We start from the raw sequence: 25229 nt of genomic DNA, 5'->3' as shown, positions 1-25229 counted from the left end.
TGAAACGCAATTTGCAGTGTTAGTGGACACTCTGGAGAACTTCTAAATATGAACAAGATTGTTCATTTGAGAGAACCTTAGAACAAAAGGAATAAAATCCTGACTATTCAATTGTATTCATTCCTTAATTCATATGAGGAGGCTTTCAAATGCAATCTCAAATCTGATATTGCCTCTCTAAAAGACTCACTAGAAATGGCCAACAAAGAGACATATTCATTTCCACATTTCCTGTTTGTATTCCACCTTTCCTCCATCTCCGCCTCCTCCAGCAACAAACCTAATTCAACCTCCATGAACTTCCTTTCTCCTTTGTCCTTCTTTCTTCTCTTCCCAAAAAGTCCATTAAATTTTAAGCTGCCCAGGATGGAGATCCCAATATTTCCTGGTACACGGACTTCAAATTGCCATCATATACATATCTCTGTGACATTTTTAAGGACTTCCCAAACTTCAAGAAAGAAAGAGTTATTGAAAAATTCATGTTTGTCCTGAATACATACACTTAAGGCCTCCCTGACCTCTGTCAAATAGTACAACTTTTGATGCTGCCAGGAGACACAAAATCTTGGTTGAAAAATGTTAGCAGGACCATAAAAAAAGATTTAAAGGTTAATGATATAAACTTCATTGAAATAGAATATCTGAGATCACATGAGGAGTTGTTGTTACTTGCCATCAAGTTGGCTTCAACTCATGGTGACCTTTTGTATAACAGAATGAAATGGTGCCCAGTCCTGTGCCATCTTCATGATCATACATTTGACAATCCCTTTTTGGAGCTATATCTCAGGTTTTTCCTGCCAAAATAAATTGGACCTTGATTCAGTCTTTGCAAACAGCAAAATGGTGAATCCATAGGAGACTTCATGGATGGTGCAGTGGTTGAGAACTGTGGCTGCTAACTGAAAGGTCCACAGTTTGAATCTACCAGCTGCTTCTTGGAAACCTTGGAAACCCTATGGGACAGTTCTACTCTGTCCTATACGGTCGCTATGAATCAGAATCAACTCGATGGCAGTGGGTTTTTTTGGTTTTTTTTTTTAGATAATATTCAGCATTAGGCCTGGATACAGACATTCTCCACCTCCCTCTCCAACTTTTATTTTAGATGGCCTACAACAAGAAATTGCAGATCTGATACGTAAACAAAAGTTTGGATGACAGATTTCTCCATTATACAAACTCAGCCTGTGGTTGAATAAGTTAAAGAAGCTTTAGACAGGGGGAAAAAAGAATCAAACTGAATGAAGCTGAAAGGAGAACTGCCATACCATTAAGAAACAATAAAAACCCCATTCTCTATAAAACCTCTGTTTGTTTTACAAACAGAAGGGACACTGGAAAAGCAATTCCCTCATTTTAATAAAAAAGTAAAAAAAGAACTAAAAGCCTCTGTATGTTATGAAGGGGCTCCAAGAGAGACCCAGTTGTGGTCGAGTCAAATCCTACTCATGGCGAATCTATGTGTGTCAGAGTAGAACTGTGCTCCGTAAAGTTTTCAGTGGCTGATTTTTTGGAAGTAGCTCTCTAGACCTTTCTTCCATGGCTCCTCTGGGTGGATTCAGATTTCTAACTTTTCAGTTAGCAGCTGAGCAAGATAACCTTTCGCACCCCCAGGGTCTCCAAGGAAGATAAAAAACCTGTTGCTGTCAAGTCGATTCCAATTCATAGTGACCCTATAGGACAGAGTAGAACTGCATCATAGGGTTTCCAAGGAGTGGCTCATGGATTCAAACTGCTGACCTTTTGGTTAGCAGCTGTAGCTCTTAACCACTACGCCACCGCTCAATATCCAATGAGTCTTTTAAATAACCAAGGAGAGTTATCTAATAATAAAGGAACAGAAACAAACCCTACTAAATGGCATGAGAGCAACTCTGACAACTTCACCTGCCACCAGTTACTCTTACCACTATGGTTATGCTACTCTTTGGAATCGTCAGACTACTGGTTAGTAAATTTTTCAGATACCTTCAGAATCTCCCCCTCAACCAACTTTCAGCAATAACTCTCAGCCCTTTCATGAGACAACTTTCATTTCTTCTTTGTGATAACATTCAAACAAATTTATTATTAAGAGATTTCTTTGTAAATGGAACTATGTTGGGGAAATATAATTAAAATCAAAATCTACTCCCAACCCAGAAAGCCTCTCCACACAAATAGAAGAGAAAGAAAAATTTTATTGTTAAGTAAGAGTTCAACCAGAATGTAATGCATCTCAGGCAAGCCACTAAAGAAATTGCAAAGACATGAAGAAAGTTGACCCTTTATATAGCTAAGTGGACACAACCTATTACATTAATATTTTCAAGAGAAAATTGCTAATTTTCTAGTGTCTTTATGGTAGGATACCTGAAGTTTAGCTAATCTCCTTCCAGGAAACTGGTAATTAGGGGTATGATCTTACTTTATGATTACATTTGAAAAGAGAAGGCTCCCAGATCCTTGAGGAAACATTCTTGATTTACATACTTTTTAAAGAGATAGAGAAAGAATTTACAATTACAAATCATCTAACGTGAATTTTGAAAGAACATGGGAGGAGGGAAGCCTCTTCCCTTATTTTTAACCTGGAGAATTAAAACCTATTATTTTCAATTTGTATTTGTCCTCACAACTATCAAATCATATGTTTGTCAGATGGACTATTACCTGAAATATCTGACATCTGTTGCATGCTTCATACACTAGTAGTTCAAGTGGATGTCTTTTTTATTATTTTTATTATTATTCCTGTGTACTAAAATTGAGGAATTGCTTGCGGTCCCTGACTTCCACTGGGCCAAATTATCTACTGGTATCTTAAAAATATCAGAGGTTGATCCTATCTACGTAATACATGATTTATCTAAGTCTTTACCCAACTTTGCCCAATATCCTTTGAAGGCCACAGAAAGTGAAGGATTGTTCTATTGTGGAAGATCACCAAAAAGGGAATCTTTTATTCCTTGCCCAAACCAAACTTGTTGCCTTTGAGTCAGTTCTGACTCATGGAAAGAAACCCCATGTGTGTCAGAGTAGAACTGTGCTCCACAGGGTTTTCAAGACAGTGACCTTTTGGAAGTAGATTGTCAGTCCTTTCTTCCAAGGTGTCTTCAGTTGGGTTTGAATTATCAACCTTTCAGTTAGTAGTAGAGCACTTAACCATTTGTGTTACCCAAGCCATTGCTGTCAAGTCTATTCCAACTTATAGTGACCCTACAGAACAGAGTAGAACTGCCCCAGAGGGTTTCCAAGGCTCTAATCTTTAAGGAAGCAGGCTACCACATCTTTTTTTGGCAGAGCGGCTGGTGGATTTGAACCACTAACTTTCTGGTTAGCAAGCAAGAGCTTAACCACTGCACTACCAGGGCTCCTTTTATGTTACCCAAGTACTCCTTATTCCTTGCCCAAGTCCCTGTAATACTCTTGCATTGCTTGTACAAAACAAACAAAAAATAGCTAATAGCTGTTACAACAACTAGACTTGTGCAAAACCTTAGTGTTATAAACAAAAGTGTATTCCCTTATTTCCCAGTGGTCCTAAACCCAAATATAATTTCATTTTTAATATTACTCAGAGTCATCTATTTTGCTATGGTGGACCTGTGCTATTTTCTTCTACTGCCCTCTAGATCTGAACAGTCAATATTTATTTGCCCTTTCATGAGAAAACTAATAATATACCAGATCTTTTATACAAGAAGTCTATTGTACATCAGTTGAGGCATTGGTGGTTCAGTGATAGAATTCTCCTCTTCCGTGCTGGAGACCCTGATTCCATTCCCAGCCAATTCACTTCATGCACGGCCACCACTCCTCTATTGCTGTGATGGTGAACAGATTCCAGTGGAGCTTCCAGACTAAGAAGAAAGGACTGGCGAATTGAGGGTGCCAACTCCATGACAGCTAACACCAGAACTAGACATAAAGGATTTATAGAAGCCCTCCTCTACTTCTCAAAGTCAAGAGCTAAAGGATCTAAACTTTTCTTTGACAGCCTTTGTATACAATGCAGATAATCTTTTGTGAATCCCAAAAGACAAAGTTCTGAGACTGTTCCCATCGATTTATTAATAGCATTAATCCAGAAAGACATAAAGCTTCCAAAGAGAAACTGCAATTCTGCCAACAAACGTTCATTATTTAGAATATGACATATTCCAAGAAAGTAAACCTTTAATCTCTGAGAGATTACAAATTTCTAGAATTTCCCTAGATCAATTTGAAAAGGCAACTGCAGGATTTTTATGATTAGCTTGCAATTAAAAGCATTGCATGTCCAATTATTCAGTTAAAAGCACTGCATTTCATTTATGTAACTTAACCAGTTCTTCAGGCCTTGAATTTTCCTGCGGTGGAAAAACATGAAAAAGTCTTTTATAAGTTAAACTAGGTCAAAGGTCAACAACTCCTAACTTTAGGATTACCTAATTATCACATAGTCTTTCTTTTTTCAATGTTTTTGAATATATTTTTAATACTCTGGGCAGACATAGATGTAATTTAATGGTATATCAAATGAACTATATTACCTTATCAAAGAGCTATAGTAGCAGCAACAAAGCTTGTGGAATCTTCAGCAGATTTAGTTCTGGAATCCCCATTAAATTTGTTGATTCCCCTTGCTGTGCAGACAGTTATTGACAGAGAAGACTAAGAAATTCTCAGTTAGTTGGCTTACTTCCTATGAAATAGTGTTGTTTTTCCTTTTTAAATATCATTATTCATTATTGTAACTATAAAATCAGCAACTTTCCTCCCCTTAATAAGAAATGAGAACCCCATTGTTTATCTACTATTAATAAACTATCTAAGCTTCATCCATACCTTCTTAACTTCATCTGGAAACCCCTGATTTCATTTTGCTTTTGTACATATCTGAGAACAGATTCTGGATACTGTCAAACAGGCTATGTCGTCTCATATCTAATTTACTATTAGAATATGAGGCCTCCCAGAAATTAATTCAGTTCAAATGACTGAGTTGATCACCCTCACTTAGGTTTGCCAGCCATTTGTTAGAAAATTTACAAGCACACCACTGACCTATTATAAGGAGTCCCTGGGTGGTGCAAATGATTAAGAACTCAGCTACTAACTTACAGGTTGGTGGTGGTTCAAATCAACCCAGAGGTACCTTGGAAGAAAGGCCTGGAGATCTACTTCTGAAAGATCACAGCCACTGAAAACCCTATGGAGAACAGCAGCTCTGCTCGGAAACACATGGGGTTGCCATGAGTTGGAACCCATGAGGGTAAGTGGCCCTACTCTCAACCTCGTGAACCCCAAGAGATATCCCAAGATTTAAAAGTAGATCATTTTAAAATAGAAATCTGAAGTTTGACCTAGCATCTCTCCCTGCTTATCTCAGCCACTCACTAACTCTTTTATTCAGTAAACAAATATTGCTTTAGCATACACCCTGTGCCATTGTTGAAAGCTTCAGAGTATCTATGAAGGGAGTACTTAGAGCTAAAGGATTATCTTGAAGATATGTTTGCTTGGCAAGGACTCTAGTTTTACTTGCTGGTATGTTTATTTGGGGTAACTGAGAGTGTCTAATAACAATTATGGAGGACATTATGGTAGTGCTACATCTTCTCTTCAATCCACTCATCAGTGTCAACAATGTGTGTGGCTCTAACTAGGTTTAGAAAGGAGAACCCAACAGAAATGGTACAGGCCCATGTGGAGTTGGCTGTGTGCCTTCAAGCCCCCAGATGGGTTGAAACATCTGGAAACTGCAGGGATTCCCTAAACCACAGCTGATATTGGCACCAAATACTAGTCAGTACACAATCCCCAGCCAATCTTTTAGCCTTAACCACATTTCACACCCAACCATGATAGTTACAGGAAAGCTACATTTTCTACAATCTGTTCAGGATATAAATTCTAGGTAAAATGCCAGAATTTGCCTACTTCTTGTTGCTATCCATGGAAATATGCCCCCATTACCATCCAGATTGCTTTCCATTGTGCCATTCCTATGCATAGTACCTACACATCTTTAAGAAGATTCCATGAGGATATTTTTTTTAAATGAAAACCTTCCACTGTTATGGACCTGATATGATTTTTAAACTGAATTTTTAGCTAAATAGAGATATGTCTCACTGTATCGTAGAGGTCATTGACTAGAGGAAAGTAATTCATTATGAAGACATTTTGACTTTAAAAAGTAGTACATTATTTCACAAATCATATTGCATTAATTCTAAATACAAACAGAATAAAAAAGGCTTTTATGAATCAGACGTTTGTTTAGAAAGCTCTGCATGCACTTAAATATTAGTTTACAAGTGTCTGATGTTAAGTGAACGCCAGAGACAAACAAAGCCTTCCTTTCAAACTGAGAGATGGAAACCGAAGCCCAAAATCTTTATTTACAAATACTCCTTTAAACTCATGTAAGGAAAGAGAATAAGGAACATAATGAACTAAACCTGTATTTCCATGTCTGGTATCCAGGAGCACAGTAAAAACATGTAATTGTCATCTTTATGTCTATCTTTGGAAAGATAAGTTAGTCATTTAGTCAGGGTAGTTAATAAGGATTCTTATTAATTTTATTGTAGGCAATATTGAAAAAATTTATACATTTCAGCTATAGGAAAAAATTTTTGATTAAAGTAAGTATCACTCTGGGCAGAGCATTTCCATGAAATATTCCACATATTAGGAAGATCCTGTCTTGGCATTTACCGGTTGCCACCGAGTCGATTTCAACTCATGGCAATCCCATGTATGTCAGAGCAGAAATGTGCTCCGTAGGGTTTTCAATATCTGATTTTTCAGAGTAGATAACCAGGCCTTTCTTCTGAGGTGCTTCTGGGTGGACTTCAATCTTTCAGTTAACATCCGAGCATGTTAACTGTTTGCCCTGACCAGGGACTCCTCTTGGCATTCACTGAGTGACAAATTGCTAAATGGCTCAACTATCATTTCCATTCCCTTCCAATGTTACTGAAATTATTATTGGAAAAATATATGTAAGAACTTTATAGCATTAAAGAAATTGGAGGGACTTCAATTGTCCAGCAATGTAAGACAGTAGAGTTTGTCTGCTTTTTTCTTAGTCATCTGGAAGTCAGGTAAAATGGAACGGTCCTGAGGGGATAGGAAAGGTTTGCATAATTGTGTAATTGTAGTTGTTCAGTGTGTAAAGTTATGTGTGAATGTGAGTAAAATCATTAAAACAATTATAGTGTTGATAGAGTCAAATACTCTTTTTGCCCTACTTGTGCTGAAAGAATACTGAGCTATATTTTCATGTTCAGAATATGATTATTCTTATATCAATTTGCTTGATAACAAAGAAAAAAAATGTAGCTTAGAAAACATCTGTTTTCTGCCCCAGAATATGAGAACTCCAAATGTTTACAGTTGAATATAGTTTGTTCCTTTCATCTCAGAACTAGGTCGTAGCTTTATCAATATTTAGCCATACATTTTTATCAGACAAATATTTTTGCATGAATAAGTGGTTCAGAATGCTCTTCTTTTATGAGGACATTTTCACTGACAGATTTACATCAACAGTCCTAACTTGGCCAAAAATGCCTAAATTCTACAGAAGAATATAGTACCTTTTTTTCTCCAGTTACATACATATGTCTGTTCAATATAAAGCCATAGTAATAAATTTACAAACTGTATTGTCCAGAATATGTTTGTTGCCACATTAAAAAAAAAAAAAAAGACACAGCTTGTTTTTTAAATGTATGCGGGATCATTGCCTTTCATTTTATGGGAAAGACTCCTTTTATTCTAAGCAAATAAGCTTATTTCAGGATGAATATTATCATTATTATTTGTTTGTTTAGATCAACCAGAAGGGACTTTATGAAAACACATGGCTGTTTGCTCCGGAGGCTCACTGTCATATTATAATTCCAATGGTATTTTTCCTCCCTGATGGATTAGTCCAGCTGTGTCCCAAACCTGTCACAAATCAGAAAAAGGTTAAAGATCATGTAATTTCTGTGTTGGACCCTCTGTCAAGTCATGTTTACTGTCACCAAAAGGTTAGGCTCAAGAAGAAAGGAATCAGGTTGATGAATAGTGCAGGATGTATGTCAGGGAAATGGACGGATAACATGCACCTGTTTTCGGCAGTGATAAGCCTTCCTGATTTTGCCCCGTCACTTTTAGTTTTTCAAAAGCACATTGCTTTTAGGTCTGGATCCTGAACGCTCCTTAAGGCACTGGGGCCTTAGAAACAAATAATTCATTACTACATTTCCTGCCAATTCTTTGAACATGCGGGCCTTTCCCTTTGTTAGTATGTCTGCCTCACTTCACTGGATATTACCATCTCTAAGTCTTTTTGAGCAAACAGTTACAGTTATGTTGGACTTTTTTATAAAAGTAAGGTAATGGGGGGAAAAAGTGAAAACCAGAAATAATGAAATTTATTTTACATATTAGTGTTAAGTGTACATGTGCGCTAATAAAGAGGTTTTAAAAATATCAGACCAAATTATAGCCAGTCTTTTATCTTTTCACTTATCTTGGTTAAACATTTTTGCAAGATAAAAAGCTTAAAATACCTACAATATGAAAAGATTTTTGCTGTACAGTTGTAAAGTACACAGCAAAACCGTGAGCTTAAAGCTGCAGGGATCTCTGACATTACATTTCTGGCTGAGCCCATTTTCACATGATGGAAGAGAGACAGGATTGTGATTTCTGCACCGTGAACAGTCTTAAGTAAATCTTAGAGTGTCTTAAAATAGATGCAGATGATTTGGGCCAGAGATGACACTTAGTTTTTTTCAAATCTTTGGAAGCAGTTTTAATTCAGAGTGACTAACTGGTGATACTGCAGTGAGATACAGCAATTTTCTTCCTCCTACTTTCTAAAGAAATGTAGCTTTCTTCCAAATATCTGTCATCAACTGTATTGTGCTGTTTCTCTTTACACTCTTCCTGGGATTTCAAAGACTCTCCTATGTCAAATGTTGTATCGATAATACCCATGTTTATTTATTTAAGCTTTGACCTTTTTCTTCAATTTAGCAGACTGTAAACTTTTCAGAAACGTGTTTTATTCACCAAAGCACGGTGCCTGGCACAGTTCCAGGAGTTACATAGCCTCTAAGTAAGAAAGTGATTCTGAGCCAGGATCATGTTGAGAATTGAATAGAAGTTGAAAGAAAAGCGTGAATAAGATAAAGGCCCATTGAGGGACTGGAGGGTGGTTAGACTAGAGCAGGGATTTGGGCTGACTGAGGATTATGAGCAGAGCTTCTACTTAGATATCAACAGTCAGGAGGAGGACAGAGGAGAAAACAGGGCCTTCAGAGAGCGCTGCCGACCCAAGGGAGCATGGAGATATCCCAAGCCATCTAATCTTAGCACCAGGGAAAGCACAGCTAATTTAATGGGATTCTTGAAGGGTGGATTTAATACTGAACAGCCACTTCCTTTGCCTGTGGGAGAGGAGTGACATTATAAAGGAAGTTATGTGTGAAGTTTAAAACTACTACCATGCACTATAGCAAGGATTTTAGTACAAGTATATTTAACTCCAAAGTCAATTTCTTGCCATGTATGAGTGGTTCTCAAACTGTAGTTCTCAGAGCAGCAGCATCGGCATCATTTAGGAAACTGTTAGAAACACAAATTCTCAGGCCTCATCACAGACCTACTCACCATAAATTCTAGTGGTCCAACCTAGCAATCTGTGTATTAACAAGCTCTCCGGGTGATTCTGCTGTACACTAAAGTATGAGAATCACTATGCCATAAGAAGCTGTGTTAAATACCCACTGACACCCTCAAGATGGTTCTGTTTCCTCTTTATCAAGTGGAACAATAATATTACTTCCCAAATAGGATTGGCACGTAGTAAGCTAAATTAATAGAAATGAATGTTAAGAGTATTATTTTATATTTTCCTTTGAACCCTCGTAACACTTTCTTTGTATCATCTTTATGGTATGAGGGCTAAGACCCTCTTTTTATTATCTCAGTATCCTAAGCATCTTGGAGTTGTTAGAATTTGGTCCCAGGCCTGTGTCTCTCCAAAGCCCATGTTTGTTTGTTTGTTTTAAACCACATTATTTCTGGGAGCTTATTGTATACTTTAGTCCTTAACAGAAAGGAGAAGCAGCAGTTGCTTGCTACAGTTATTCCAAGTCCCCAGTTGAATCACTTGAATGACAATTCTGGCATCAGTCTGAACAGCTGAATCGCCTTGATTTACTCCTTTGAGAATAATTATTTTCTTCAGGTACTTGATACTTGCAAGTGTAGGAACTGCTACAGAGTGACGGTGAAGATCTGTTAGCGTCATTCTCAAGAAATGACTCTTTACTAGGATTGGTAAATTGAACCACAAAGGTTAAAACAAATAGCTTCCTTTTGAATATGCTTATTCCAAAAAAAAAAGAAACACACTCTTTAGTATAACAACTATGCATTTACACATTAATAACAAATGAGGTACCATTTGAAACAGGACTTTTGAAAGATAGGAATATACAAGCACAGATTTGTAAATATGGAAATTTGACTAAAATCTCTATTATCTCTACTCTAATTTCAGTTTTATAATTTTATGAGATGGATATACTATGCCCAAATTAAATAATGAGGAACCATTTATTGAGCAGATCATATGATATTTGCCATAAGGTGATTAAATAATCAGATTTTGAGCTATTATTGTTTAAGGATATTTCAGGATATAAAAATGAAGTGTCATGTGTTCCAAGTATGGGGTCCTTGACTAAGAATTGCTTTAAAGGCTTTTTTCCATCATCCTGGACATCAGAATAACATCAGTAACCAGTAATCAGTAACACTGGTCCAAAAGAGAAAATGCTAATGTAGAATACCTAAGTTATAGGAATAGAGGGCAAAAGTATTACATGATCGTAACTACCATATTGAAGACTATATTACTGGGGAACTAATCTTCATATTAGTCTTTATATCATGTTGTTGTTAACTGCCATCAAGTCCACCACCAACTCATGGCAACTTCATGTACAGTGGAACTGAACACAGTCCAGTCCTGTCCATCCCCATGATTGGTTACCAATAGGACCATTGTGATCCATAGGATTTTCGCCGGCTGATTTTCAGAAGTAGATTGTCAGGCCTTTCTTCCTAATCCATCTTAGCCTGGAAGCTCCACTGAAACCTCAACATGTAAGCCTTCACTGATGGAGGCTGTTGGCTGCACGTGAGGTGCCATGGCTGAACTCAGGTCTTCCTCATGAAAGGCGAGAATTGTACCACTGACTCAACAAAGCCTCATCTTTATACCATACCACCCATAATAAATCAGTGAGTAAATACTACCTATCAAGAGGATAGAAGGTAATAGGGACCATAAGTCAGAAGATAATATTCTAGAGAGATCAGACTCACTGATACAATATACGAAATGACCCAGAAACAGAATTCCTTCCTTTCTTTATTCATACTTTCAACCATTCATTTAATTAGCTCCGTACCTGGGCTCTAGAGTTGGATAGCCAGATTTTGAATCCTGGCACCATCTTAATTAACTTCATAATCTTACATAAGTTATTTAACTTCTCTAAGCCTCAGGTCTCCCTCTGCCAGCTGAAGGTAATAGTAGCATCTGCCTCATAGGATTGCTTTAATGACTAAGTCAGATAATGCAATGCTCCTTGCATAGTGTATGACTTATAGTAAGACCTCAGAAAATGTTAGCTATTATGAGTATTATTTGTTATTGTTAATTATAATTTTATTATTCTTTCTCTTAATCCTTTTTATTCTCTTCCTAGCCGTGCTGGTTAAATGCTCAGCTGCTAACTGAAAAATCAGAGATTCAAATCCAACAGCCACTTAGTGGGAGAAAGATGGGGCAATCTGCTTCTGTAAAAATTTACAGCCTTAGGAATCCGTCCTATAAGGTCACTTTGTGTCAGACATGACTCGATGGCAGTGGGTTTGGTTTTGGGGTTTCATCACTATTGCCTTCTCTATTATTTGCAGCCTGTTCTATCTGCTGAGTCTACACCAATAAAAACAAAACAAAACAAAAAAAAATCATTGTCCCTGTTCTTATGAGATGCACATTTTGTGGGTGAACATACAGTGTGCAGAGAGACAAAAACTTAAATATATAGTTAGACTTAGTGATAATCATTATTAAGAAAAACACTTTTGGAGAATGAGTGAGAATAACTGGAGAGGGCCATGTTAGGGTGTTTGGGGAGGTCTCTCTGTGGAGGAGACATTTATGCCAAGACCTGACGAGAAGCCAGACATGTGAAAAGTGGAAGAGCCTGGATGTGTGAGGCAGTGAAAGGAAATTTAGAAAGCAGGATGAGAGTTGGAGTGTTAGGTCCCAGATCATGCAGCCTTCTTAGACAGGGAAGAAAGTTGGATTTCATTTGAAGTATTTATTTGAAGCATTTATCCTTATTCTTGAAAGGACGGTGTGTTGGTTGTTGATGTTATAGATTTCACTCTTCTTTTTTATTGTCTTTAAACGTATTGAAGTGTTTATAGGGCATTGTGCTATATTGAACTTGTATAAGATACCATACCTGCCACAAGAAAAGAAAGATAAATCCACCAAACATCAAATAAACAGTGTTAAAATCTTCAAATTATGCATCAGTTAAGATTTTAATTTACTAAAGCTGTTTTCATAATTCCGTAGGCTTTGTTCACAGATGGCAATATTTAAATCAAGGAGTTAACATAAAGTGATAAAAGAAAAAGATCTTGGTGGTGTGATGTATCCAGTAAACCAGAACTGTGCAAACTCGCCAATTAAATTTGACAACTCCTTAAAACATTTAATCCCACAGATGCAATATGACAATCCCAAAGTGGGAACAGTACATGAAATATCACATCCTGCTCATTGATTTAGCTGTTCTTTCTTAAGGCTGCACAATCAGAATTGAATTTAAGGCATAGACAATGGGAAATTCAGTTGGTGCACAGACACCAGATGCAAAACCTTATCTTTGTCACTGAGAGGATGCAGCTCAAAGTCTTTGGATCTTAAATACTTCCTATTGGGCTGTTTTTATATCTTCTTGCCATTTTCTTGTCCGTGTTTGGCAATAAGATTCAACCTCCTGCAATGGATTTAGCAAATTGTTATATTATTTTCCTGAAAATAATTTCCTAAAATAAAACGAATGTTGAGATTGTGTTTTGTTGCTACTGGACGATAATCTCTGTACTGTAAAATCCCCTTAATTTAGTCCTAAGGTTTAAATTAAACTTTCTAATAGCAGTGGTTTTACATTCTCTTCAGGTAGACATGATGTTCAGTGCTGTGATTAATTGGACAAGTAAGATTTCTTATATTTAGAGCCCACTTGTAAGCGGAGGTGAGAAATGAATTGTGCCAAGAGCCTTCAGTTCTATTTTTATTAATAGAGTAGATTACATAGATCATGAAAACAATCTTCTAATTTATAAGAGTCAATCTAATATCTTGTTAAACAAGAGTTATTATTATTGAGCTTCAACTATTGAAGTGTGCTACACCAAAGGGCCACTTCCCACACTGAGAAATACTGCCGTGAACATTAGCATGTTAACCACATGCAAACGGGCTCTCTCAGCAACCTGATAAGTTATTGATTATCTCAGCTGGTATAATTTGTATCAGGAAGAGGCAGCGTAGTTAACTGGGATATAAGCTCTTCCTTTTTGCAACTTGAAATAGACTCACATGCTCATCAGTCACTTTATTCAGGACCATGGTAACAGACAGAAGGCTTTGTCCACAGGTGGATGGGTCTTTTCAGAAAGGAGCAGTGCTTAGCACCATTAAACCCTGGCCCAGAAAAATTTCGACTCCTATTGTACCTATTAATCTAAACAGTAACTGAAATGCCAGATGGAAGAGCAGTTCAAAGCCACTTGCCATTGTTCTCTTGCTAATGCACATGGTAAAATTATACTGAATTTTGTATTGTGTTCATTTTCACCAAGACAGACCTGAAGTGGAAAAGGAAAAAGAGTATACGTGAGTATAAAAGCAATGATGGTTAAAAAAAAAAAAAAAAAAAAAAAGCATTCACATAGTAGCAGCCAGCCATATCATTTTAAAGCATTTCTATAAGAAAGATTTTTTTTTCCATTGTGAATAATATTTAAACATATGCAAAAAGTAATTTTACAGAGGATTTTCCCCACACAAAGTTTTGATCAGTGTGGTTTGCTATGCTCACTGGAAATTGGAACTCTTAACAAGCTGTGTTTCACCTGACACCTTTTTCCTCACATTACTGCTTTTTAAAATATGAAGAGAAATGCACACTGATAATTGCAAAGAAGCAATAAAATGGCTTTTAAATAAAGAAATATATTATTGTGAAATAATGTAGGCATTATAAATTGGCAAGATTTCATGACACATTGCTTCATCTATTCATTTATGGATATGTTTGAAATTGCTCAAAAGGGCTAGTTTCATGTTTTGGAGGAATGGATAAGTTTAGTGTGACAGTGTGCTAAAAGAAGAATAGTAAGAGGAAAATGAATTTATGTTCTCTTGGTGAATAACTCACATTTTAATAGATTTTTTCCAGGCATATTTAAATTATATAATGTTTTGCCCAAGAGAGGATAAAATTTCAGTTGCAGCCACTTAGGATAGCTTCTTGAATACAGTTCACCTGACATTACTCACTGATATCAGCCTAGAGGGGCTTACTCAATTGTTTTCATCAGAAACTTGTCTTTTCTCTGCATGGGTATAGCTATACTAGCAACCACAAAAATGTTCATGGAATTTGTGAATAGCCACATATATGTCTGAAATCATAATGAAATAATGAGCCACTTAGAGCAATAGTATGATGGTTAAAAGTCTGAACTAGGCAGTCAGAAATTTCTGAGTTTAAATATTAGCAGTGTGGCCTTAGGCGAGAAAATTACCTTCCTAAACCTAAGTTTATTCAACAATAAAATGGGGATAAGTAAAGCACCTAAATGATATACATATTTTTTTAAAGAATTAAAGGAAGTAATACATGTTATCAGTGGGCCAGGACAGTTAAAGTACTTTTGTATTTAATCATAATTAACCACATAATTAAAGCCATATAAATAATAGCAAGTCAGAATTACAAATGCGTCTCCTAGAACTAGGTTGCATATTATATTCTCGTTGTTGCTGTTAGCTGTCGTTGAGTCAGCTGTGACACATGGAAACCCTCTGTATAACAGAATGAAATGTTACCTGGTCCTGCACCATCTTCATGATTGTTGGTAAATTTGAGTCTATTTTTGTGGCTATTGTGACAATCCATCTCATTTTTGCTGACCCTCTACTAAGATGACGTCTTTTACTAGTGATTGATCCTTCCTGGTGATGTGTCCAAAGTAAGGAAGACAAAGCCTCACTATCCTCATTTCTAAGGAGCAATCTGATTGTATTTCTTCTAAGACTGATTTGTCTTCTGGCAGTCCATGATATACTCAATATTCTTCACCATCACCACATTTCAAATGCATCATTTCTTCTTCCGTCTTCCTATTTCATTATCCAACTTTTGCATGCGTATGAGATGATTGAAAATATCATGGCCTGTGTCAGGCTCACCTTACTCATCAAAGTGACATCTTTGCTTTTGAAATTTTTAAAGAGGGCTTTTGCAGCAGATATGGCCAATGTAATACGTCATTTGATTTTCTTGACTGCTGCTTTCATGGAAGTTGATTGCTGCTTCAAGTAGAATAAAATCATTGACAACTTCAATTTCTTCTCTATTTATATTGGTCCAGTTGTGAGGATTTTTTTTTTTTTCTTTATGGTCAGCTGTAAATCATACTGAAGGCTGTAGTCTTTGACCCTCATCAGTAAGTGCTTCAAGTTGTCTTCATTTTAAGCAAGCAAGGTTTTGTTATCTGCATGTCTCAGGTTGTCAATGAGTCTTCCTCCAATCCTGATGCCACGTTCTTCTTCATATAGTCCAGCTTCTCAGTTTATTTGTTCAGCATTCAGATTAAGTAAGTAAGGTGAAAGTACACAACCCTGACACATGCCTTTTCAAATTTTGAAACACACAGAAATCCTATTGATCTGTTGGAATAACTGGCTCTTGATCCATGTACAGGCTTCACATGAGCATAATTAAGTGTTCTGAAATTCCCATTCTCCACAATTGTTATGATCCGCAAAGTTAAAATGGATGTCAATAGAGACTCTGAAACTTGCTCTTAAGTGCAGAGTAACTAAAGCAAAAAGAAGAAATGATGAAGTAAAAGAGCTGAACAGAAGATTTCAAAGGAAGGCTCAAGAAGGCAAAGTAAAGTATTATGATGTAATGTGCTGAAGACAATTCAAAAACAACCACTCTCTTACATTGACAGGGAACTGCTAGAAGTTCAAGTTAGATTCAGAAGAAAATGTGGACTCAGAGGTATCATTGCTGTTGTCAGATGGATCTTGGCCAAATGTCAAGAATACCAGAAAGATATTTATCTGTGTTTTATCAACTACTTGAAGACATGTGACTGTTTGGATAGGTGATTCAATGGTAGAACTCTCCACTTCAATTGGGGAGACCAAGGTTTAATTCCCACCAGTGCACCTCAAGTGCAGCCACCACTCATCTGCCAGTGGAGGCTTGTGTGTTGCTGTGATGCTGAACAGGTTTCAATGAAGCTTCCAGACTAAGACAGACTAGGAAGAAAGGCCTGATGATCTACTTCTGAAAATCAGCCAATGAAAATTCTATGGCTCACAAAGGTCTATTCCAGTTGTGCATGGGATCACCATATTCTAAGGCCAACTCAACAGCAGCTAACACCACCACCTACCAAATGTAAAATTGAGGTCTTCTCACTTATATGACTATATTGTTGAATTTTATTACACCTAAATACTTAGATAAGGAGCCCTGATAACACAACAGTTACTTAATTCAGCTGCTAACTAAAAAGTTAGAGGTTCAAACCCACCTGTACCCAGTGGCTTCGAAGGAAAAAGACCTGAAGATCTGCTCCCATAAAGATTACAGCCTAGAAAACCCTGTGGGGCAGTTCTACTTTCTCATATGAGGTCGCTATGAGTTGGAGTCTACTTGAGGGTACTGAACAAATACATAAATATTTAAATACTTAAATATTTGAGTAAATAGATAGATGATGAGAGAGAGAGTTTTTTGTTTTTTAATTATCTGTGACAAGTTAAAAAAAAAACTCCTTGCCGTTGAGTTGAGTCAATTCCAACTCATAGAGACCCTATAGGACAGAGTAGAACTGCCCCATGGGATTTCTGAGGCTGTAAATCTTTACGGAAGCCGACTGCCACATCTTTCTCCCATGACTAGTTGGGACACTGTAAACCATTACCTCTTCTACAGCTTTGCTATATAGGTTCTCATTAACATTGCTGTTTCTCCTGGCCGCAGACATTACTCCTGAACCTGACTTTTATTCGTCACAAAAAAAAAATACAATGCCTTTATTCCCACTCCTGGAAATACTCCTGCCTTCTCTGATTAGGCAATAGCGTTATGTTCATAGACCATCACTTCATTTTTCACTGATAAAGCTAGTGATTCTGTTTATAAAGATTTTTCCCAAAAACTTCAGCACAGTATTTCAGTTTTTATTATCACATCTGTCAGTCAGCTTAAGTCAGTAGGGATGAATATACCATGGCCTTAGCCAAAATTAAAATGATAGAAGAACATAAGGATTTTTCTTTCTTTGATAGAGCTAGAAAATTATGGAATTTGTGGATTCAGTCAAGATTGCTATCATGACAGCTTTTGAACTTAACAACCTGTAGTCATTTCTCTTTCACAGATTAGGAAATAGAGGTTTAGAGTAGTTAAAATAATTGCCCAAAACCGCATGTATTTTAATAAGGAAGAAATTCAGAATCAAGAGTTTTAAAAGTTTGAGCAATAAAATTCAACACACTCAGGCCTTAGAAGTTTCTAGGATACCTGTTCTCAACATTAGGTAACTGAATTATTTAGTCCCACACATATCTTCTCTTTCATAAACTGAAGGACATCATGTGACTAGAACCCAAGAGATGTTTAATATAACTTACAGTGATGTGTTTACAAGCAATTTTATTTTGATACTGTTCAGCTTAATCCAGTGTTTATTTCCATAATCCTTTTATTTGTTGGCATAGACAAAAGTACACTTTTACAAATTTGAGAAGCCTTGGTGGCACAGTGGTTAATTGTTCGCCTGCTAATTGAAGGGTCAGCGGTTGGAACCCACCAGCCTCTCCACAGGAGAAAGATATGGTAGTCTGCTTCATAAATATATTTACAGCCTTGGAAACCCTATGGGACAGTTCCACTCTGTCCTATAAGGTCGCTGTGAGTCTGAATCAACTCGAAGACAATGGGTATATTCATTAGATTTTGATCTCACAAATCTAAAATCTCTGCATCTGTCCATAAGAGTGATAACATCTGTTCACTTTCTTCAAGCTTATTTATCCTGCTGAATGCTAGATAATATAGTTCTATTTTGTGCAAATGTAAAAGGTAAGCAATAATTATTGGCTACCTACTTTTCTGTGACTGTCAAATCATTTATTTGTTTGAGATTTCATATTAACAGGACCAAAGAATAAGAAAAATAGGAGAGAAATTGAATTTTTGAATTGTCATGAGAGCTTCATCAGAGCAACAGTTTTCTAAAATAGCAGAAAACTCAGAAATTAATGAGAATTTAATTCAATCAAATCTATACACATCAGTGGCTAAGAACTTGAGGTCTTCAGCTAATAACATCTTCATTTAAGTGCTATTTGTAGGGACTTGGGCAACTTTTCTTAAACTGCGGCTTTCTAATTTATTACAGAGGGATAACATAGTAGATATTCCACAATATTCTGACTCTCATTTTCTCTTCTTTCTCCTCTGTGGAGTTAAGCAAAATTAAGACTTCATCACTACTAGCTCTATAGCTTAGACAAATTAATCTTTCTTTGGATCATTGTTCACAAAAATTTGTTGTTAGGATTAAATTAAACAATGTAAATAAAGTCCTTAATACAGGGCTTAGCAAACTATGGACCTCAGGTAAATCCATCCTGATACCTGTTTTTGTAAATAAAGTGGTATTGCAACATGGAACACTTTTATTCTACAATGGCAGAGTTGAGTAGTTGCAACAGAGACCATCTGGACCACAAAGCCTAAAACATTTACTACCCCATCCTTAGGAGAAAATGTTGTCGACAACTGCCCTAATCTATTTCCTTTCTCCTCCCTCCGTCCCTTCCTTCCTTTCTTCTTTCCTTCCTTCCAAAAAGAAAGAAAAATGTATTATCTATTAAGTGAGCTGAGCAATTGGCTAAATTCTGAGAATACTCACTGTCTTAGTTATCCTGGGCTGCTATAACAGAAATACCACAAGTGGGAAGCTTTAACAAACAGAAATTTATTGTCTCACAGTTTAGGAGGCTAGAAGTCCGAATTCAGGGTGCCGGCTCTGGGGGAAGCCTTTCTTTCTCTGTGGGCTATGGAGGTAAATCCTTGTCTCTTCTGAGCTTCTGCTGCTGGGCAATCTTCATGTGACTTGGCCTTTCTTTTCCCAGTCTCTGCTTTTCTCCCTTGTTTATTTAATCCCTTTTATATCTCAAAAGAGATTGATTTAAGACACACCCTATACTAATCCTGTCTCATTAACGTAACAAAGACAACCTATTCCCAAATGGGATTGTAACCGCAGGCATAGGGGTTAGGATTTACAACCCATATTTTGGGGGGACATAATTCAATCCATAACACTCAGTAAGACTCAGTTTCTACAAACTAGTAGTGAATATGCACAAGTAATAGACAATTAAAATACAGTAAGTTCTATGATATAAGAATTACATACAGGTGAGTATACCTAATGAGGTCTCAGGTATTCAGGGAGGCTTTCTGAAGGAAAAGATTTGTAAAGTGAAATCTGGAAAATGAGTCAAAGTTAACTAGGTAAAGAAGGAAGGCAGGGAAGAACATTCCTGCAATGAGGATAACATTTGCAAAAGCATGGCAGTGATAGAGAACATTGCACATTCCAGAACTACAAATAGTTCAGTGTGTTGGGAGAGTTAAACAAAAGAGTGACGATTTTGAGCCTGGATAGCTGATCAGGAACAAGACCATGGAGGCTTTGTAAGCCAAGCATATACTTTATCAAAAGTAATTCAAATGGTGGGGGGGGGGGTGTTTCACTAAAGTAACGTAGCCAAATTTATCATTTTAAATGATCATCTGGTTGTAGTTTTACAAAATGGATTGGGGAAAACATTACTGGCATGGAGATAAGTTAGGTACTTGGAATAATTTGAAGAAATAAACAAAGTTAACAGTACATATCAGATTAGATTGTTGAATTTATGTGTGTTTGTCCAGGAATTTAATGGTATTACGCAAAGGACACAGGAATGTATACACAAATCCTGTGTTTACAAGGAAGCTACATACAAAAGAAACAATGCCCAAATAGAAGTTAAGACACTCTATTACTATTATTAATTTTTGCAAAGCCCTAGTAAAACCAGCATCACAGCAACCCTCCACCCTCCACAGTATTATAAACTGACAGATGTGTAGGAGAAAAAAAGGGCTTGTCCAGGATTTGAACCCTGGACCTCTCATACACTAAGCAAGAATCATACCCCTAGACCAAAAAGCTATGTGTCTGTCACTTTCTTGTACTGTGGGGGCTTGTGTGTTGCTGTGATGCTGGAAGCTATGCCACCGGTATTCAAAAACCAGCAGGGTCACTCATAGTGGACAGGTTTCAGCTGAGCTTCCAGAATAAGACAGACTAGGAAGAAGTACCAGCGGTCTACTTCTGAAAAGAGTTATCCAATGAAAACCTTATGAATAGCAGCAGAACATTGTCTGATATGGTGCTGGAAGATAAACCCCTCAGGTTTGAAGGTACTCAAAATAGGATTGGGGAAGAGCTGTTTCCTCAGAGTAGAGTTGACCTTAAAGACGTGGATGGAGTCAAGCTTTAGGGACCTTCATTTTCTGATGTGGCACCACTCAAAATGAAAAGAACCAGCTGCAAACATCCATTAATAATTGGAACATGAAATGTACGAAGTATGAATCTAGGAAAATTGGAAATCATCAAAAATGAAATGGAATGCATAAACATTGACATCCTAGGCATTAATGAGCTGAAATGTACTGGTATTGACCATTTTGAATTGGACAATCATACTGTCTACTATGCCGGGAATGAAAAATTGAAGAGGAATGGCACTGCATTCATCATGAAAAAGAACATTTCAAGATCTATTCTGAAGTACAACGCTGTCAGTGATAGGATAATATCCATATGCCTACAAGAAAGACCAGTTAATATGTCTATTATTCAAATTTATGCACCAACCACTAAGGTGAAAGATGAAGAAACTGAAGATTTTTACCAACTTCTGCAGTCTGAAATTGATCAAACATGCAATCAGGATGCATTGATAATTAATAGAGATTGGAATGTGAAAGCTGGAAACGAAGAAAGATTGGAGTTGGAAAATATGGCCTTGGTGAGAGAAATGATGCTGGAGATTGTGTGACAGAATTTTGCAAGATCAATGACTTCTTCATTGCAAATACCTTTCTTCACCAACATAAATGGCAACTAAACAGGTGGACGTTGCCAGATGGAATACACAAGAATCAAATCGACTACATCTGTGGAAAGTGACGATGGAAAAGCTCAATATCATTAGTCAGAACAAGGTCAGGGGCCAACTCATAAGCAAATTCAAGTTGAAACTGAAGAAAATTAGAACAAGTCCACGAGAGCCAAAGTGGAACCTTGAGCATATTCCATCTGAATTTAGAGACCATCTCAGGAATAGATGTAACATGTTGAACGCTAGTGACCATAGATCAGATGACTTGTGGAATGACATCAAGGACATCATACATGAAGAAAGCATGAGGTCATTAAAAATACAGGAAAGAAAAAAAAAACCAAAATGGATGTCTCTTCTGACTCTGAAACTTGCTCCTGAATATTGAGTAGCTAAAGCAAAAGGAAAAGATGATGAAGTAAAATTATTAAACAGAATATTTCAAAGGATGGCTCAAGAAGATAAAGTAAAGTATTATAATGACATGTGAAAAGACCTGGAGGTAGAAAATCAAAAGGGAAGAACACGCTCAGCATTTCTCAAGCTGAAAGAACTAAAGAAAATCTTCAAGCCTCCTGTGACAATATTGAAGGATTCTACAGGGAAAAAAAAAATATTAAACAATGCAGGAAACATCAAAAGAAGATGGAAGAAATACACAGAGTCACTATACCAAAAAGAATTGGTCGACATTCAACCATTTCAGGAGGTGGCATATGATCGGGAACTGATGGTACTGAAGGAAGAAGTCCAAGCTGCACTGAAGGCATTGGCAAGAAAAAAGGCTCCAGGAATTGACGGTATACTGATTGACATGTTTCAACAAACAGATGCAACACTGGAAGTGCTCACTCATCTATGCCAAGAAATTTGGAAAACAGCTACCTGGCCAACTGACTGGAAGAGATCTAAATTCATGCCTATTCCCAAGAAAGGTGATCCAACCAAATTTGAAAATTATTGAACAATACCATCAATATCACAAGCAAGTAAAATTTTGCTGAGATCATTCAAAAGCAGCTGCAGCAGTATATCAGCAGAGAACTGCCAGAAATTCAAGCCAGATTCAGAAGAGGACATGGAACCAGGGATATTATTGCTGATGTCAGATGGATCTTGGCTAAAGGCAGAGAATACCAGAAAGGTGTTTACCTGTGTTTTATTGACTATGTAAGGCATTCGACTGTGCGGATAGTAACAAATTATGGATAACATTGGGAAGAATAGGAATTCCAGAACACTTAATTATGCTCACGAGGAACCTGTACGTAGATCAAGAGGCAGTCGTTCAAACAGAACAAGGGGATACTGCGTGGTTTAAAGTCAGAAAATGTGTGTGTCAGGGTTGTATCCTTTCACCATACCTATTCAATATGTATGCTGAGCAAATAATCCGAGAAACTGGCCTATATGGAGAAGAACCGGGCATCAGGATTGGAGGAAGATTCATTAAAAACATGCATTATGCAGATGACACAACCTTGCTTGCTAATAAAGTGAAGAGGACTTGAAACTCTGATGAAGATCAAAGATCACAACCTTCACTATTGATTACACCTCAACATAAAGAAAACAAAAACCCCCACAACTGGACCAATAAGCAACATCATGATAAACGGAGAAAAGATTGAAGTTGTCAAGGATTTCTTTATTACTTGGGTCTATAATCAACACCCATGGAAGCAGCAGTCAAGAAATCAAAAGATGCATTGCATTAGGCAAATCTGCTGCAAAAGACCTGTTTAAAGTGTTGAAAAGCAAAGACATCATCTTGAAGACTAAGGTGCACCTGACCCAGCAGTGGTCTTTTCAATTGCCTCATATACACGTGAAAGCTGGATGATGAATAAGGAATACCTAAGAAGAATTGACACCTGTGAATTGTGGTGTTGGAGAAGAATATTGAATATACCATGGACTGTCAAAAGAATGAAAAACTCTGTCTTGGAAGAAGTACAACCAGAATGCTCCTTAGAAGAAAGGATGGCGAGCCTATATCTCACGTAGTTTGGACATGTTACCAGGAGGGATCAGTCCCTGGAGAAGGACATCATACTTGGTAAAGTAGATGGCCAGAGAAAAATAGGAAGACCCTCAACATGATGGATTGACACAGTGGCTGCAACAATAGGCTCAAGCATAACAATGATTGTGAGGATGGTGCAGGACCATACAGTGTTTCATTCTGTTTTACATGAGGTTGCTATGAATTGGAACTGATTTGAAGGCACCTAACAACAACAACAACAATAAACCCAGAGTTTAACATTCTTTAGTTTGGTATATTTATGCAACATATATTGATTGAATGATTAAAACACTTCAGGCACCATCCTAAGGTATCTTGGGCACATAGTAATGAATAAAATACTGTCCCTCCTCTCATGGAGATTATGTTGTAATGAGACTGACAGCCAAAAAAGAAATAATAAATTTATAATTACAAGTTGTGATATTTATTATGAATAAAAAGAACTGGGTACAGATATAGAACAAAAATAACCAGTATTAGAATTCATAATGAAATAGAATTTTAAGTGATACCTCAAAGATGAGAGGGAGACAGCCATGGAAAGAATCACAGTTTCAGGCAGAGTGAACAGCATGTGTGTGAAGGTTCTAAGAACGGTGTCTTAGGCTGGGTTTTCTAGAGAAGCAAAACCAGTAAAGTGTGTAAATATATATACAGATAGAGATTATATCAAGGAAACAGCTCACGTGATTGTAGAGGCTAGAACGTCCCAAGTCCGTGGATCAGGGTAGAGGCCTCTCCCAAGTCACACAGCTCCAGAAGTTGGCAAGCCCAAGATCAGAAGGTCAGAGAACAGGGTTCCCACTCACAGGTTGTGCAGATCGATGAATCCCAGGTTCGGTGGATAAGCTGACAGCTCAAGTCACAAGAACGGGAAATGAGATGACAGGAAGCAGCCGCAGGATCCAGAGAGAGCAAAAAGCCAGTACTTCTCCTTATATACAGATGCGGGCCACACACACAAGGAGACTCCCTTTCGTCTGATTGGCTACTCACAGTATATTCAATCATGGGAGTGATTACATTAAAACATGGAGAATCATGGCCCAACCAAGTTGACACACAATCTTAACCATCACAGTCCACCTCTTGTCAACTTGGCACATGTACACATCTACTTAAACCATCCGTAATCTCTGAATAAAGACAATGAGAAAGTCATACTTGCGCCTAACATGAGACAACTAACACGCTTACAATTGAAAACACACTAGCCCCGTTTACAGCTTATATTTTATAAGAGAAGGAAACAAAAATATTTGATGCACACTTACATAGTACAAATACTCATAACAATTACAGTCCCCGTTTCTGCAACTGGTCACGTGGCCATAACTGGTATTTAGAACTACCTTCTTCCACCACCCATTCTGTATTTCCTTTGCCCTCAGCAAGCACCTCAGATAGTTGTGGTTCTTTGCCTGATGGGGAGACCCAAACCTTCATTCCTGAAGGGTCTGTGTCATTAGTAGTCATGTCAGAATTAAGTTGCTGTAGTTTTCCATTGACATTAATCACAGGGCATGGTAGTACTAAGAGACACCCTAAGGAATCTCCTGGATTCCAGACATACTCTTCTTTACCTCCATTATGTAATATCAATCTGATTTCCTCTTGGTAATC

This window comes from Trichechus manatus, unplaced genomic scaffold (genome assembly GCF_000243295.1).
Source record: "Trichechus manatus latirostris isolate Lorelei unplaced genomic scaffold, TriManLat1.0 scaffold00003, whole genome shotgun sequence".
NCBI classification, from domain to species: Eukaryota; Metazoa; Chordata; class Mammalia; order Sirenia; family Trichechidae; genus Trichechus; species Trichechus manatus.
This window is presented reverse-complemented; position numbering follows the sequence as displayed.